General features: G+C 44.3%; 1 protein-coding gene and 1 long non-coding RNA gene across 8 annotated transcripts in view; one reads left to right on the forward strand and one right to left on the reverse strand.

The window, feature by feature from the left end:
• The window catches only part of ERBB4 (erb-b2 receptor tyrosine kinase 4), a 1,018,488-nt gene that overhangs the window by 263,602 nt on the left and 739,370 nt on the right, over positions 1–15,516 (forward strand). The gene's annotated exons all lie outside the window — the stretch shown is intronic.
• Positions 528–15,516, reverse strand: part of LOC127030183 (uncharacterized) — a 28,712-nt gene continuing 13,723 nt past the window's right edge. For both annotated transcript variants that reach the window (XR_007768327.1, XR_007768326.1), the window contains exon 3: positions 528–623. This is a non-coding gene — a long non-coding RNA (uncharacterized LOC127030183). The remainder of the gene's footprint in view (positions 624–15,516) is intronic.

A 15,516-nucleotide genomic window follows, 5' to 3' on the forward strand; every position in this document is an offset into this window, starting at 1 on the left:
AGGATCCAGCGCTGGTGATCCAGCGCTGGTAATCCAATGTAGACACCTACCAGCGCTTTTCTTGACCTCCGTGGAAGGAGGAAGCCTCTGGTAATCAAGCTGGTCTCCTTTCCCGGTTTGCTCTCTCGTTCCCGGAACCCCGAGCAAGCAGGTCTCCTTCCCTGCGGTTTGCTGGGTGGCTCCGGGAACGCGAGAGCAAACCGGGAAAGGAGACCAGCTTCGCCGCGGTTTGCTGGGTGGCTCCGGGAACGCGAGAGCAAACCGGGAAAGGAGACCAGCTTCGCCGCGGTTTGCTGGGTGGCTCCGGGAACGCGAGAGCAAACCGCGGCGAAGCTGGTCTCCTTTCCCGGTTTGCTCTCTCGTTCCCGGAACCCCGAGCAAGCAGGTCTCCTTCCCTGAGGTTTGCTGGGTGGCTCCGGGAACGCGAGAGCAAACCGCGGCGAAGCTGGTCTCCTTTCCCGGTTTGCTCTCTCGTTCCCGGAACCCCGAGCAAGCAGGTCTCCTTCCCTGCGGTTTGCTGGGTGGTTCCGGGAACGCGAGAGCAAACCGGGGAAGGAGACCAGCTTCGCCGCGGTTTGCTCTCGCGTTCCCGGAGCCACCCAGCAAACCGCAGGGAAGGAGACCTGCTTGCTCGGGGGGTTCGGCGAACGCGAGAGCAAACCGGGGAAGGAGACCAGCTTCGCCGCGGTTTGCTCTCGCGTTCCCGGAACCACCCTGCAAACCGCAGGGAAGGAGACCTGCTTGTTCGGGGAACGCGAGAGCAAACCGCGGCGAAGCTGGTCTCCTTTCCCGGTTTGCTCTCGCGTTCGCCGAACCACCCTGCAAACCGCAGGGAAGGAGACCTGCTTGTTCGGGGGTTCGGGGAACGAGAGAGCAAACCGGGAAAGGAGACCAGCTTCGCCGCGGTTTGCTCTCGCGTTCCCCGAACCTCCCTTGAAGCCGCCCAACAGCGCTGCAGTGTGGCCACATCTAACACCACTTGCAGCGCTGGTTGCTGTAAGTGTGGCCACTCTGCAGCGCTGGCCCTATACAGCTGTACTAATACAGCTGTAACAACCAGCGCTGCAAAATTTTAGATGTAGACATGGCCTCAGTCTGTTCCCAGTGCGATTGAGTCTTTCATGAGGAAGAGCTACTTTCCTTTACAAATGAAGGACTTATCTTCTTGCCATGCACAAACCCCTGTGATACAGTCAACCTCTTTAGCTGAATGCTGCTTTGTTATTCCCTCCTGCCCACCCAAGAAAGGAGGTTGGGAGAGGAAATAGCAGACAAGTCTCCCAAACACTCATGCACTCCATCTCCTCTCTTTCATGCCCCTCTCCCACCCCAAAGAAAAGGAATTCCAAACCTGATCATTTAAAGGAAAAAGATGGAAAATGAAGGCCTCCAGCTCTGAATCACTCTGTGTGTGAGATGGTGGTTTTGAAAAAGAACTGTTTATTTTAAAGGGTGTTGGAGTTACAAAATGAAAACTGCTTTTGCATCCAAGGGCTCCATAAGGTATGTGGGGACTGATGAACACAGTGGCTCTGTATCCTACATAGTAGATGCTGCTTTGGTGGTTACTGTAATATAGAACATGAAGGTGAGAGTTTGAGTCTCTTTAGCCTCTGTGATTCACTGTTATCTTTACATTAAAGGGTGGTTGGAGCTATCCTGTTTTATTTAATTTGCAAAGACCGTTACTGATCATTTGGACACAAAAAGACTAGTGCAGAGGCCCTGATGAAGAGCTCCTTCTTCATCACAAAGCATTTTTATGTAAAGGTGACTTGGAAAACCATTTTTCCTGCTTGTAATATTTATTTAGTTATAATTACCTGAGTTATAGCATCCATTGTTTATTACTTGATGCTGAGCAAAACAGAAGGTGTTAATTTGGAGTTGAGAGGAAAGCAGCAGAGGAAATAAGCAATCATAGAATATCAGGGTTAGAAGGGACCTCAGGAGACCATCTAGTGCAATCTCCAGACAGATTTTTGCCCCAGATCCCTAAATGGCCTCCTCAAGGATTGAGCTCACAAAGCTGGGTTTAGCAGGCCAATGCTCAAACCACTGAGCTGTCCCTCCTCCCATGCAATGTCAAATCTATTTTGACTAGGAACTATTTTCATAGTCATCTGAACTGAAGATAAATTCACTCCTGTCAGCACTAGGCCCACTTAATGTTCTCAAATCAAGGGCTTTGTGTAATTGTTTACTCCTTGTGGGAGTAGAGAATTGTCCCTCTAGCATACAATTTTTTTAACACAATTACTGTTTTAGAGCTACTTCATGCAAACTATCATTGACTTCAGTGGGAGTGCTATGTACAGACAACTTGCAGGATTGGCATTTATGACATAAATATTTTCTACTTGTAGTTTATATTGGGTCTTTAAGAGCACAGAATTGACATCACCAACAATCATATCATCCTCTCTGTAAATAATGGGTTATTTTGATTGATTATTCTTTGAGACATTCATAGAGTGATAGATTTGAAGGGCAAAATGGACCATTGTGATCGTCTCATCTGACCTCCCGTAGCACAGTCCACAGAACTTCCTCCAAATAATTCCTAGAGCATATTTTTAGAAAAAAAAATCCTTCTTGATTTAAAAATTGGTACTAATGGAGACTCCACCATGACACTTGGTAAATTATTCCAGTGCTTAATTACTCTTGCCTTTAAAAATTAACCCCTTATTTCCATTCTGAATTTGTCTACCTTCAATTTCTGGCCATTGGATTGTGTTTCACTTTTCTCTGCTAGACTGAAGAGCCGATTATTAAATATCTCTTCCTCATGTAGACATTTGTAAACCATAATCAAGTCTATTGCTTAACCTTCTCTTGTTAGGCTCAATAGATTGAATTCCCTGAGTCTATCACTGTAAGACATGTTTTCTAATCTTTCAGTCATTCTCATGGCTCTTATCTGACCCCTCTCCAATTTATCAACATCCTTTTTGAATTAATTAATTAATTAAGCTTAAATTTGGTTTATTAATCACAGACTAGACTTCTGAGATGAAAGAGCTCAAACAGAAAAGGCTAACATACCAGTTCTGGCATACCAGGCCTGCCCACTCACTGGTCCTATAACCCGCAGGACTTTTATAGACTCACTCTTCCTTGTTAATCCCATATTACAATTTCTGCAGCTAACCTGCATAGCATGGTGTCATATCAACTTATTGTCAATGTCTTGTCTTACAAATGCCACTGAGCCCCAGATTTCCAGATATAAAGGAACATTTTGTTCTACTTTAGCATGGGTCCCAAACAATTCTTTAACCAATTGCTGTTAAATGTGTCTCATCTTGTGTGCCTTTTCGTTGTTTTTTCCCTTTCATAATGTTTTATCTACTTATTCCTTTCTTTTGGTTACCATTACAATTTACAAATGGTTATTCACATCTTACCTAGCAAGTGCATATGTGATTAAAAACAACCTTATACAGCTATAACAAAAAGTCATGCATTTCCACTCTTTAGGCCCCAGAAGCTTAATATACTCAGTCATGTTCATTTTTGTTTCTTGATATAACTTGTGAGGGATTCTGGGAGTTTTTAGGCATATGTGGCAATATTTCACTAAAGGAATGGTTAGTGAAGAGCTATGAACCTGTTGAATGAACCTGGCAAAACTGGTTTTGATTTAATGCAATTATCTGCATTGACAATCACACAGTGTGCACCTAAGGATGGAGGCATTATGCATGCACGTGCATCCAACTTCTCTACAGACTAAGCACCATTGTTCCCTAAATTACTGCAAAGTGATTAGAATCCCTTTCTGAATTTGGCAGGGGATCTAGGACTTTTCTCCTCTTTCAGCTCTGTTGTTTAACCTAGGTGAATGTACACAGGGCTGGCAAAGCCTGAGAGACCTAAGTTCTGCTTCCATGTTTTTAAATGTCTGACCTTAGTGATCTGCAGTGGACAGCCCTCACTTAATGAAGACTCGCACCAAATAGCATGTAATGGGCAAATATCATGACTGCCATTTTACAGATCATGTAACAATGTCAAAGAAAGATTTAGGAGGAGATTTTTCAAAGGGACTCAGTATGGTCTAACTATTCTCCCACTGAAGTTACTAGTCTTTCAGTAAACTTCCTCAGCCGAACTTCAGTACTCTTTGAAATCCAATGCTGAGTGGCTAATGCAGTCACAGATCATTTCTGGGAGAACTAAGAATAGATCTCAGATCTCTGATGTGACACATTTATCTTAGCTGCTAGACAACAGTGCCTGTAAGAAAAATTGCTTCAAATGTATGTGCTTAATTATGTTCTCTGTATACTGAGGATATTCCATACTTATTCACCTTTGCCCAGTGCCTTGAGGACTACAGATGGAAACAGGAAATACTTTCTGAATCATTTACCTGAGCAGCAATGTGTTAGTTAGTTAGTATTTGGCCTGTTTGTAGAAAAAAATATAAGCTATAGTGTAATGGTCGCAGACTAGTGTGATAATCTAATTAAAGATTGTATCACAATGTATGTGCAGAAGGAGAAAGGGCAACAGTTGTGTGTACAGCCTTGATTTTAGCATTTCCTGACTTTAAGTATTTAATGGTGTAACCTTGGGGTGGCCAGATGTCTGATTTTTGACTGGAAAGTAGATCGAAAGGGGGACCTGATGATGTCCGGTCAGATCTACTGACCGGACACCCGAAGTCCAGTTACTGTGGGTGTAGGGAGGCGCTGGGTCATCACTTGCACCTGTCCCTACTCCGCCAGGGTTACCTCCTACCTGCATCGGGCGGCTGCATCTCCCAGCCCTGGCTCTGCAGGCAAGTCCCTTCCAACCCACATGAGGGGGAGAGTGGAAGAGAGGAAAAGCAGTGAGCAATGGAGGGGTGTACACGAGTGCAGCCGGGGCTCTACCCTTTCCGGGGGGAGGAGGGGAGCCACACCAGCTCACTACGCACCAGTGGGTCCGGGAAATAGCCTGGCAGTCCTCGCGGCAATCGCCTGTCCTGTGGGTGCAAGGGGCTCAGGTGCTTCGGCAGGGCTGAGCCGTAATAACCGCTATGAGCCTGGCCCTAACCTAGGGCGGGGCAGCAAACATGGAGTCAGGAAGCTCAGGCCCTTGGGCAGGGCTGAGCAACGATAACAGTTAAGACCCTCCTCAGCCCAGGGAGAAGGGGAGCCTGCCACCCTGGGATGGGTGGCAGGGGGACGCAGGCCCTCCCACTCCACTGCATCCCAGCCCGGGGCCCTAGCAGCGGCTAATGATCCGCTGCTCAGTCAGTGGGGATCCTGGCCACAACACACCGACATAGGCTCCGGTAAGGCTGCAGCCAGACGGGTCGGCTGCCCCCGGGCCACTTCCGTACTCCCCCTCGGGGCCTACCTGGGTCCTGACATCAGCCTCGGCAGAGTCCAGGTGCATGGGCTTGTCACAGCCGGGGCTCGGTGGTAGATCCGGTAACTCCTCCGGATAGTCGGCCCAGGGTAGCTCTGGCAGCTCCTCCGGGTAGCAGGCGCAGGGGAGCTCCAGCGGCTCCTCTGGGTAGCGGGTGCGGGGGGGCTCCGGCCAGTCTGGGCGGCTGCCCTGGGTTGCAGGAGGTTCCCAGTCTTGAGCTCCCTGAGGGACATCTGCTCGCTCCGGCTGCTGGAGCCTGACTGAGCTCTGAGGGCCGGCCTTTATAGCTCCAGGTCGGCGCCTCACCCTTTGAGGGGCGGGCTCAGAGCTCTTTAGCTCCGCCCACTCTGGCCTCCGGCCGGGCTCTTCCTCCTCTAGGCTGGAGGGGAGCCACACCGTCTCACTAAAGGGGGAAAGAGGAATGAATCAGGGGCGTGGCCTCAGGGGGAAGGGGCAGGGCAGGGCAGGAGCCGGGCCTCAGGGGGAAGGGGCAGGGCAGTGGCAGTCTTCGGGGAGGGGAAAGGGGCATGGCAGGGGTGGGACCTGGAGGGGGTGGGAAGAAGAGGTTCCAGCACTCCTGCTGGAGTGTCTGTTTTTTAAATATTACAAAGTTGGCAACTCTGTTACCTCATGTTCTCTCAGCAAATGTTCTTTAAATATGTACTGTTTATCATACAGAGGTGTCAACAGTGAAAAGGCATAGTTAGCTGCAAAGATTCAAGTACATATGTGAAAAATAGGCAGTCTGAATCACTCATGATCCAATGTAAGAATAGCCCAGAGAACAGCAGGCTCTCCTGTGGTATGTTGTGTGTGGTTCTTTTACTTCCTGGGGTAGAAGCAAGCAGTTCCACTTGGCTTAGTCACATTTTCCAGGCCACTGACTATAACGGCGGTTACTTTGGGCATGAAATACTATCTATATGCCTGTGGCAATTACCCAATTTATGTTAATGAGGACTAGGTAAAACTTGTGCTCTCCCTCCAATACAGTTAAAAATGATGGACCAAATTCAGCAAAATCAATGGAGACACTTTGAGAGGAAGACACTTCAATGCCCTTCTCCATATTATTTCTCTTACGCTTTTGCAGACCCCATGTAAGGTCCCAATTCAGCAAAGCATTTAAGCACAGCCTGCTGTCCATCCTGTTTAGCAAAGCCCTTAACCAGATGCTTGTATCTTGCCAAAAGCAAGCACAGACCTCAAAGTTGAACAAGTGCTAAGGTGCTTTGCTGAATTGAGGCCTAAATGATTTCAGAGAGCCAGGCCAATCCCAGTATGGAAAGATACAGATCACCTTTGGTGTTAATAAACAGATGGAACCCATCTAAAGCTATAACAGAAATACAAAGGAGTTCTACACCAAGAGTGCCCTGCGTTGGCCTAACTCTACCCCCACTGAAGTCAAGGGGATCTGTACTGCGTCTAAATGACTGCCTCTTACTTTCAAGAGTTTATATCCACTTGCAGAGGCAGAGAAGGAAAGGAATTGCCTCATGTAAACTGTAACCTCTTCTGAGTGTATGTAGAGAGCCTTCCTTGTTACTCACTTCTTTAATCAGGTTACTGTTTTCCCCTCTCATTTTGACATTTGCATTGGAATTATTGTGATTGTCAGGAGAATCCAATAAACAAGATTTTTGGAGGTGTTTCTGTGGAGCTAAATGAATCGCCCCGCAGCATGGTTTGGCAGTGCCGGTGGAGTTCTGCATCAGCTGGATTTTATTGTGTTGTGGGATGGATAATCAGAAAGGCGACAGCAAAAGTCTGTAATTTAAACATTTTGTTTCGTATGCTTGCTTGCTGCTCAACGGCAGCGTAATATCAGGGAGGGAACACAAGGGTGCGTGAGCACAGTAGTTGGAGGTCTAAATATTGCACAAAAGTACAATGGCAAGTGCTCAACAATGTGGTTGCATCAAAACAGAATAGATCGCGAACTGCCTCAGATCGGTTGGGTTTGCCTTATTTAAGAACAAGCTTTTATCATGTTCCGGATGTCATTGATGGATATGATAGTTAACATCCGGCTAACATGCCTTTGTACCATACTTATTGGATGTTCATTTCCTGATAACTGTTAGGATATTTTGTTTTAGTCTGCTTCTAACACAGCTCTCAGAGTAAGTAATGATCCAATTAGACATTGAATTTATTGCTCTGATTATATGCTATTTAAACTGATAAATCATCAGTGAACTTCTCTTGTCAGTCACATACAGAAGGGATGCACTACATTGCCATAGAGGATATCTATGTCTGGGAATGAACATGGACTTCCATGTCATCGGGTCAAAAGTGCTTGGGTATGTTGAGGGGTCATGCACTGTCTTAGAGGAGGGTACCAGTTCCTGTAGAGCAGGTGATGCTGGTGTTGCTGGCCTTTCTACTTGCACTGGATAAAAAGGTGATAATGCAATGGAGGGATTAAAAGCAGATGTGAACCTCCTGCCTCCCCCGAGCAATGCAAGTTTCAGCGCTGTAAAGTGTCAGTATAGACAGGGCTACAGTGCTAGTAGCTGCACTCTTGGTGCTGGTAGCCACACCCCTCATGGGGGGTGGTTTTATTACAGTGCTGGGAGAGCTGGAGCCACGACTACATAGCCACGTTAAAGCGCTGCTGCAGCATTGCTTTCACATCAGCTGGGTAGACACGACTTTTTGTGGATGACTTTCAACTTCTTCATTTGTTGCTGTTCTTTTTGACTGACAACCTCGTATTTCCTTACTTTGATGTTTAAACATCCTCATTAGTGTATAAGATGGGCAGAGGCTCGGGGGGTGCAGGGACCAGCCAATAGCAGCAATCCCGCCCCCCCCCCCAGTGGGAAAGAGGCATGAGATGGAGAGGTTTCACCCCAGGACCTACCTACTTTGGAATCCAGCTTGCGTGCTGCCAAGCCCCATGCCTTGCCCATCCCCGTGGCTGGCTCCTGCCTCTGGCACCTCCCCACAGCCGCCTGCAACAGGGACTGCTGCAGAGATTCCCCCAAAGAGCCCGGGGACAGGAGAAGGAAGACGGGTCCCCAGCTCTGGTTCTCCCCAATTGCAGCCAGGTAAGGTCTCCCTCCTGCAGCTGGCTGGATAATGAATGAACCTAAGGGCTGGAAGCAGAGCACTGCACCCTGGCCATGGAGCACAACACCACCTGTCCGTTCTGCAGCATGCACACAACACTCGCTCCCCAAGCTGCCTCGTCCCCCAAGGGCCCGCGCGTGTGGATCTGCACACTGGAGAGCAGGCGGTCCACAGGAGAACCAGCCCAAGAGCGAATTGGGTAGGGTGCAAGGGGCTTTCTGCACAATCACACTCCTGGGTCCTGCTTGCATTGTGTTCCTTAGACCCCGCCCCCGCCGCCTGCTGCCTTTCCGCTCCCCTAATCTCCAAGGCCAACACTAATTCTCTCTCCAGCTGTGCTTAGGGGTGGTCTGTTAGCTTGCAGAGAGGGGTGTTTGCTGCAATCCATTCTGCCTTCATGAATTTCACAGCACTGGGCCCCTTCCAGCAACATCTCCGCTCCGGTGAGTCATTCCTTCTTAGCGAAGGCTGAATTATGCAGTGTGTGATTCTGCAATCAACTACATTTAATTACATTGATCCAACAGAGGGGAGAGTCACAACGGGTGCCTTCTACTGTAAATTGCGTGCCTGACACGACAGACTTGACCAATAAGAAGCAAGCAGTTACCATGTTGGCACTCAAAAGCTAAGATTCAGAATCACGTGAACGTCTTCCACCTAACAAGAAGTAAAAACTGAAAACTGAAGGGGAGCATTTGGTTTCTAGAGAATGTAAAATATATTTAATTCAAGTGATAAATCTGTTTGTTTGTTTGTGTTATTACTACAGTTAAACCTAGCCTATTTTACCCATTTGTACTGAATGCTTTGGCCATTTCCTACCGGTACACCATACCGGCCCGTACCAGCTTACTTTCACCTCTGGTACTATCTAAGTGGACTTTTTCATACAGTGTTCTCTAGTCTACCCTGTCTACCTCTGTACTCTCTAGCTGTGTCTACTGTGTGTCCAATTATCAAGTATGAATGAGAACCCCTAAATAATAGGAGCTGGATTTTCATGGTGGGATTCAATGGGAACAAAGTAATTTTGAAAATCTCACTCTTAGGCTACGCCTCTACTAGAGCTAGAAGGAGTACGTTCCAGCTCGAGGAGATATACCTGTGCTCTCCTCAGACTAGCACCCGAAAAATAGACGGGTGGCCCCAGAGGTGCAAATCGCAGGAGGGGCTAACTGCCCCCAAGTATGATCTCCTTTGAGACACTAGAAATGTCCATGAGAGCCTACCTCCTCCCACTGCCCATGCTGCTGACTCTATCCTTACATTTTTAATGTGTTAGCTTCATCAGAGCTAGTAGCAGGTACATCTAGGGAACTGGAATTGACACCTCCAGTGCGAAGTGTAGCTGTAATCTTGTGGAAACAGAATTTACCCATCCACAATCCTGGATTGCTTGGTGGGATGGCGTTGTGCTCCACGGTCTGTGTGCATCATTTTAGTACAGGAAAAGTCACACTTAGCATTTATTTCTTTTTATGCTGTTGGCATTACCCAATCATTGCACCAAACACTGTGTGATCTATATTGTAAACACTAGCATTTCTGCAGAATACTTCATGCCTATTTTCTAAGAGCAGATCAGAATATTCTTTATTTTAAGGGTTTGAATAGCCAATATTTTACTTAGCAGAAAAATCTTTCCTATCAGAAAGAACAAAATTTATTAAAGTATTTTATCTGACTTTTTTTTTTTTTGGGGGGGGGTGTTGTTTTTTACATAAAGGAAAATTATTAATGAAATGCATGGGATTAACAAAGTGCTGGCAGTACCATGGCTGCATGAAAAGCCCAAGGCCCTAAGAAATTTGAATAACTCAGGAGGTATTTGACTGATTGAAGGATTCCTGAAAACAAACATTATTCAAATTTTATTAAATGGAAACGGTCCAAGAAATGGTTCTTTCCTGCTACTGTCATATTCGGAACATTGTGTTCCAGCAAAATGCCCATGCATGTTGCTATCACCTAACTCCGTCTCTCCTGTGACCAGAGCTAAATGGATGACTCATTCTTTATCAGCAGCTTGGGTTGGGAGACACTTAGCAAAATTTATTTACCTAATTTCTGGAGGTAGATATTTTGTTAATATATATATATGTCTTGAAGTGACATTCCAAAATAATTGAATCTCTTTCCACCTAGCAGGTGTGCCAGATAATGGTAGATTAAGTATCCTTCCTACTTCTGGTTTGGAAGATCAAGAGAGAAGGCTTTGTTTAAGGAAGATGGATTTCCCTATTGTACTTTACCAGCATTCCTGCACTGGAAGGAAAGACCTTTATAATTCTAAAAGAGCTAAAGTTTAGGCATGAATTAACACTATAAAATGGAGCCCCAAGCAATGTGTGGATTTTTACTAGAGCAGGTCAAGTATATTCTTTGAATAATATAATTAATTTTGCGATATTGAATAAATCAATTTGATTTGTATTGCTTCCTTGTTTGAGTGTGAGGAGGATCTATAATACAAAATACCACATTAAAATCCCCCTGTAAAAAAACATGAAGGTTGCAATGTCAAGCACTAAAAAGTTAGGAACTGCGGAAATGAAAGGTTCCTGTGCAACCTTAGTTCTGCGCTCTTGTGCATGTTCATTATGAGACAGTATTTAATTTAATTTAACCACAGGCTGGTTTTTCTCCAAAGAACCACTTACTCTTTCAGTCTCCAATTCAGCCAGGGACTTTCTTATTGGCAAGTTCTCAAGCGTTTGAGTAGATTTGCTTAAGCACAGAGTTCAATGGAACTACTCACTTGCTTAAAGTTAGGCACATGCTTAAGTACAGCCTCTTTGCACAGAGGGTTATAATTTTAAAAACTCATTTACGTTTGAACATTTCAAAATTTTTGAAACAGTGTTTTGTTTATAAAATGTTGATTTGAAGTGACATTTCATTGAGTAAATGCTGATTCAAAATATTTCAAGATTCCTCTATTTATTTTTTTTACAGTTTTTTTTTGGGCAGGTGTTAGTATGTTACCTCTTGTGTTTATCCGTAGTCTTTCCAGTGGCTCTCTCTGTCTGAACTTTTATCCTGGCAGAGTGGAAAAGCAAAATAAAACCACAACAAAAAGCCACATTGTGGATTATTTTCTATAATTGCATCTTGTTCAAAGAAATAAGATCACATATGAGATCACATCACAGCACTGCTCCATCCAACATTTTAATCGTATGTGGTGCCCAGAGACTGAATTTCATTTTTCTTGCTTCTCTTTTATTTAAACTTGTAGCAAAAGGTTTGTTTCTACTTTAAAACATAAATGGCATGCAGCAAATTTGTAAACCGAAGCTTTGCTGCTTATTGAATTTACAAACAAACAAACAAACAAAAGCAATCTCAGGAGAAATTTGTTTGAAATTTGAATATTCCAAACCAAACCTAAGTTCAGAATATATCCTTTGGCTATTCTGGAGGTTTATCTAAAATGGATGCTTTGTGGGTGAGGAGGAGGAAAGAGTTGAAAATACAGACGTGAATTTCAGGAGCTGCAGAGATGACTTTTTTATTTTTGCAAAATAATTTTCATAGGTTGTATCAACTTTTCTTAGGTAAATACTCCTATAAGATAGCCATTGACACACATGTAACAACAATTACTTGTGCCTACCCTTAGTGGGAGCGAAAACAAACAGCCAACTGATTGCTTTCAGCACTTAAAAATAAATCTAATTTTCCTTGATAGCAAAAAAAGGAACATTACAGAATAAAGAAACAGATTATGGAGTTTGAGTGATCTCTTCATTTATAGAATAGGGATTCAATCCTATAAGACAGTGAGGACGTCAGATCATGTCCAGCCAAGCTCTTACTCATGGGCTTAATTTTAAATATTGAAGTCTATGGGTCCACTCACGTCAGTGGTCCCTAACCTTTTTGGCTGGCGGGCGCCAGCCGAAGGACTACTGTGGCGGTGGAGCACACGCCGAAATGCCACCGAATTTCGGCAGCATTTCGGCAATGACACCTCTCGATGACACCACTTGCCATGGAAAAGCGACTTCATCGAGAGGCGTCCCCGCCAAAATTCGGGAGCGATGCCTCTCGATGACATCACTTGTTGGCGACAAGTTTTGTCATCGAGAGGCGTCCCCGCCAAAATGCCGCTGAAATTCTGTGGCATTTCGGCAGGTGGTCTCTTGGGAGCCAGGACACGGGTGCATTAAGATGCCCCCTGGGACCATGGCACCCGCGGGCACCGCGTTGGGGACCACTGACTCACGTGGTTAAAGTTAAGCCCAAGCTTAAATATTTTGTTGGACTGTGCTTGCAGGACTGATTCCTAGATTGTTCCACCTGAACTGCTATATGCACAAGTAATTGTTGTTAAGTGTGTTTCAGTGGCTATCTTTTAGGAGTATTTATCTAAGAAAAGTTTATACAACCTATGAAAATTATTTTGCAAAAATAAAAAAGTCATCTCTGCAGCTCCTGAAATTCATGTCTGTATTTTTCAACTCTTCCCTTCTCACCCACAAAGCATCTGTTTTAGATAAACCCCCAGAATAGCCAAAGGATATATTCTGAATTTAGGTTTGGTTTGGAATAGTCAAATTTCAAACAAACCGCCTCTCCTGAGATTGCTTTTGTTTGTTTGTTTGTTTTTGTTTGTAAATTCAATAAGCAGCAAAGCTTCGGTTTACATTTTGCTGCATGCCATTTATGTTTTAAAGTAGAAACAAACCTTTTGCTACAAGTTTAAATAAAAGAGAAGCGAGAAAAATGAAATTCAGTCTCTGGGCACCACATACGAGAGAGAGAGAGATATATATATTTATACTGTGTGTGTATACAGTGTGTGTGTATATATATATATATACTCTGTGTGTGTGTATACAGTATATATATACACACAGTATATATATACTGTATACACACACATATATATATCTCGTGTGTTGTGCCCAGAGACTGAATTTCATTTTTCTTGCTTCTCTTTTATATACACACACACACACACACACACACACACACACACACACACACAGTATATATATACTATATATATACACATATACACACATACACACACACACAGTATATATATATATATATACACACAAAGTGTGTATCCCCCTGTCTGGATATTATGAGAGCGATTGTGGGGGGAAACAGAGTGTACCCACTTCTCGTTTAGTGAACGTGAAGTTTAGGTTAGTTTTCTCACTGTTTGTTTGTTTGTTTGTTTTTTTTACCACTGTTTAATCTGTACCAGTCTAGACCACCAAGCATCTCTCTGCTCTGTGTCTCTCTGTGGGTGAAATTCCCCCGTGTGCAGAGGGCCATTAAAAATCCTGTGCACCAATTAATCCCTGAAATGGGATTTAAGCGATGCCATCGGTCTTGCACTGGCCCTCTGTACAGGATTGATGTTCACCCTATGTGCATTTATAACGGCCTTCCATTGTAACATAAAAATGTCAGGTATATACAAATCACAGCTATATTCTATCTGCAGAATCCTTCCTTTGTTGTCCAGGCTTTCCTCACTGGATGCCCTTTAGGGGCATCAAGCCAATCTGCAGCTCTGCTGCTGGGAAAAGGCTAGTGCAAGGAAAATGGGTCATGCTCATCTTTATCTTAAAGCCAGACTGGCCAATAAGAAAGGACTGATTGTACAAACTGGTACATCTTAAGAAATCCTGTACATTCTGGATAAGGCCTGAGTTCCTTTACCACTATAACTAGTATGCACTTGCTGCCATGCAGAGGGTTTCAGTGCAAATATTCTCATTCTTACCTCAGCAGGCCTTTCACAGAGCTTGTTAGTATACATTCTTTACCTGTATTGCATCGAGTAGGCCTTTAGAAGAACCAACGATAGAGAAGTTCTGAGCTCTTGTGGTACAAAGGTGCAAAGGATAGTTCTACAGGGGCTACACTGAACTTCTTATAAACTATTAATGCTCCTATCCAGCTGCAGCACAGATTCAATCTATCCCCAGCATATGCCATAAGAAGTCCGTATACAGTCGGAAGGGGAGAGTTGACCTCAGATTTAAAGGTAATTTAGAGCTCCGTTGACTTGTAAGATAAAATGATGATTTCAGTTTATTTCATTCCTCTGGTCACTAAGGGTGGGTGAGCCAGCACAAAGGAATATGAATGAACTTAACCCACCCGCAATCTTTGCTTAAAGCTTGAACGCAATTCTGGCTAAGGAAAACACCCCTGCTTTTGAGGAGGAGATCTGAAGTAAGCTTCCTTCTGCCTCTATTGGAGTCAATGGCAAACCTCCCATTGACTTCAGTAATAGCAGAAATGGAGGCTTAGAGGAGGGAAGTTCCTAAGCCCTATTAGAAAGCGTGAGTTTCTATTGCAGTTAAAGAGACAAGTACTGTGATTTTTATATTCTTCCTCTCCCACCCAATGGGAAAATCAATGCCCTTGGCATAGTCTTCTTCCTTTCCCCTTTGTATGTCACACTAAGATTTTTGCAGTGTTGTGGCCCTGTTGGTCCCAGGATATTAGACAGACATGTTTTTTTTTGCAGTCACCCTCCTGCAGTATCACCCTCCAGTGATTCTCTCTTCACTGAAATTTTTTTCAACAGAAAACAGGATTTTTGACTCATTGAAAATATTTGCAGAAAGTATCTGATTTCTCTCTCTGTCTGTATATTCCACTGGAAAACAAAAACCTGAAAAGCAAACACTTTTCAGTTTTCAGCTGGAAAAATTCTCCTGAAACTTTCTCTGAAAACATTTAATTTTGGGTGGAATTTTTTGCAAGAGGAAAAAAAATTCTGATCAGCTCTACTTGGAATAACTTGAAGGGGTTACTGTTAAAGAATATTTAATGTGCAGATGATATATCTCCCTCTCCCTAGTTTTAGCACATTTCTAAAGAGATGTCCTTGTTTTCCTTTCCTCTCTCAATATCTTCTTCTGATGAATATAAGCACCACTGGACCGAAGCCGCCTCAGAGAGAGTGCTGTGTGTGAGCATTTCATAGCCATAAGCTTTCTTCCCAAGAGATCAAACAAGCATGTCTCAACTGTCATATGCCTCTGAAGCAGGCAGGTCCTCTGTGGTAGTTCTGGGATCTCTCTTCTCATGTGC

Source organism: Gopherus flavomarginatus, chromosome 10, assembly GCF_025201925.1.
Source record: "Gopherus flavomarginatus isolate rGopFla2 chromosome 10, rGopFla2.mat.asm, whole genome shotgun sequence".
NCBI classification, from domain to species: domain Eukaryota; kingdom Metazoa; phylum Chordata; order Testudines; family Testudinidae; genus Gopherus; species Gopherus flavomarginatus.